Here is a 2570-nt window from a genome sequence, read left to right on the forward strand (position 1 = left end):
CCTTTCTGATTGACGAGTGACGGGCGTTTTTGATGAAGGGCTTGATTTAAACTTTCCAGTTGCTGACTATAGATTTCTGCATTGACAGTTCGCTGTGGATTGAGGAGTTTGAAATGAATTACTCGTTAGCGTTTAATATTCGCATAGAGAATCCATTTTTCATCAGTGACAATTCTGTCCAAAAATGGTTAACGCAAATTACGTGCCAAAAGAGACGAAGCAACGTTCCAAAGTTGGAAACGATGATCATCGGAGAGTTCATGAGGCCCCCAAATACCTTATTTATGGAGTTTTCCAACATTCCTTATATGTTTACATATTGTTTCATGAGAGACATGCAATTTCAAGGCCACTTCACGAGTGTATTGCCTTGAGTTAGAGTCAACAAGCGTCTTCAGAGCATCAATATCAATTCCAATATGTCGGCCCCTGCCATCACAGTTTTTAAGGCTAAAGTCACCTGAATGAAATTTGCTGAACCATCGTTGACATTTACGAACGATCAAAACATTTCCATAAATTTGTTTGATATTCTTTGTGGCTATAGAGGCGTTGTTTCCTTTCTTGTATTCAAACAGCATTACATGCCGAATGTGTGTCTCGTCGTGTGCCATCACTATAAGGGATTAGAGTATGCTAAACTTTACACATTATATAGGCTACATTAACGTGACGTTTAGGTGGTTCGTTTAACTATTATACGTGATATACGTTTTTCGGAGGCTGGTTAATGAAAGTAATACATCATGCATGTGATCGTTTCTATTATTACAAAGTCCGTAGCACATACGTAAACAATATAATAAAAACATTATTGTTAAATAAAGAACGAATACCTTAAATAGTACAATGAAAGATTATAGGGGAAAATTAAATAATATCAAGCAAACTGAGAAAGTAACTTAAGCTATCATCTAAGAGGAATTTCTTTTTTCGAATTCGGGTAGCCAATTTCTAGAAAACTGGTCTAAGCTCAATCGTTTTTCTTTTCATATCCTGTTTTTTGTGTCAATATGGTGACCATTATCCATTACTTCAACAAGAATGACAAACGTTATCCATTCCTGGAGATGATAGGGAAGTCTGCTACGTATGCACCACAATATTTTTAAAAGTTGTGGAGTGACTGAGTTCAGTACTAGTTGATGTGCATCACGAAATTAGTACAATAGATATGAATCTAAAATGATTGTTCAACAAAACTGTTAAGGCATGACAGGTTGCGCATGAAGATTGAGTTTGTCTGTGGTATTGTGAAGATTACTCTAATGCACCAATGAGTCTCTCCAGAACTGGGCACTCCATGAATTTGAGGCGCAAAAGCAAAGTTCGTTTTTATGATAAAAGCGTTGGTCATAAAGTTTTGATGTATTTGACGGGGAGTAAGAAGCTGACAGTTTGTGAAGAATTGGATAAGAAAATATCATTAAAAGTGCAGTCTGTCGGCTCTGATGATTGACTATGGTGCTGACCGGCTTTGTAACTGATATGGATTAGATTAATTGCTTCATCAACAGTTAGGGTAATCATTTGATTGAAAAAATCATTTACTGAAACAAAGTGGCATTCCTTGCTTTTAAAGCTTTTGAGTAGGGTTTGTTACGTATTAAAATTTACCCCGGACGAGTTTCCAGATTATTACGTAACGTATTACAATTTCAAATAGTCTAAAACTTAGTTAAATTGCAATTTAGATTTAGAAGTTAAATAAATGCCGATATATATCCAATTTATGATATTTACCAACAAGACTGATACACACAATTTCTTTTTCAATACAAATATTTTCAATATGCAAACAACAATACAATTTACAATAACAGTTATTACAAATAATGATCTATATATAAAAGTTTTACAAACTTACAAACAATATTTAGTCCTCTATCTGGTCTGGGATTTCCTTGATATCTTATCGAGGGTTCACGATGAGCGAATTAATTTCAAGTTGACGAAGTTACAATTCACTTAACAGGGAGCTAGCTAGTTCTATATTCTTCTCTCTTCACTGGTCGAGTCTTTCCACTGTTGAAGTTAGGTAATGTTTTCATAAAAATATTAATGTCCGATGTAAATCCACTGAAGTTAAATCATTTGTAATGTTCGAAATTTATAAATGTTCCTGGTCAAAAATCTGAAGTTCCCGATTATTAAGCGTTAATCACAGTTACAGTTTTCGAGGTTTATAGTAGCAAATTGTAGTAAACCAATAATATATTCTGTCTTTTGGTGCATCACGTTGGTTATATTTATAGGCGTGAAGAGAGTTTCTCGAAATTTTAGCTTATGCAACAACATATACGATAAACCAATGTTTACGTACACACATATATTGTTGATTCTTACACTCGAGAATCTTCTACAACTTTAGTGAATAAGCGGGAATTTCGAAATAAGTTATGTAAATTTCTAAATATAAATTTAACTTAAACAAACATCAGTATTAAAACAGATATATGATGGTAAATCCATCACAGGTTTTATGGTAAGTTGTCTACAGGATATTGTGTGATAGCTGCTCAATTATAATTGGATATTTACGTGTGTAACGAATTTGTTGTTATATATGT

The 2570-nt window shown here is 33.7% G+C and overlaps 1 pseudogene; it reads left to right on the forward strand.

The window, feature by feature from the left end:
* Positions 1-2570, forward strand: part of LOC106464186 — a 49527-nt pseudogene that overhangs the window by 8771 nt on the left and 38186 nt on the right.

Source organism: Limulus polyphemus, unplaced genomic scaffold, assembly GCF_000517525.1.
Source record: "Limulus polyphemus unplaced genomic scaffold, Limulus_polyphemus-2.1.2 Scaffold1582, whole genome shotgun sequence".
In the NCBI taxonomy this organism is placed as follows: domain Eukaryota; kingdom Metazoa; phylum Arthropoda; class Merostomata; order Xiphosura; family Limulidae; genus Limulus; species Limulus polyphemus.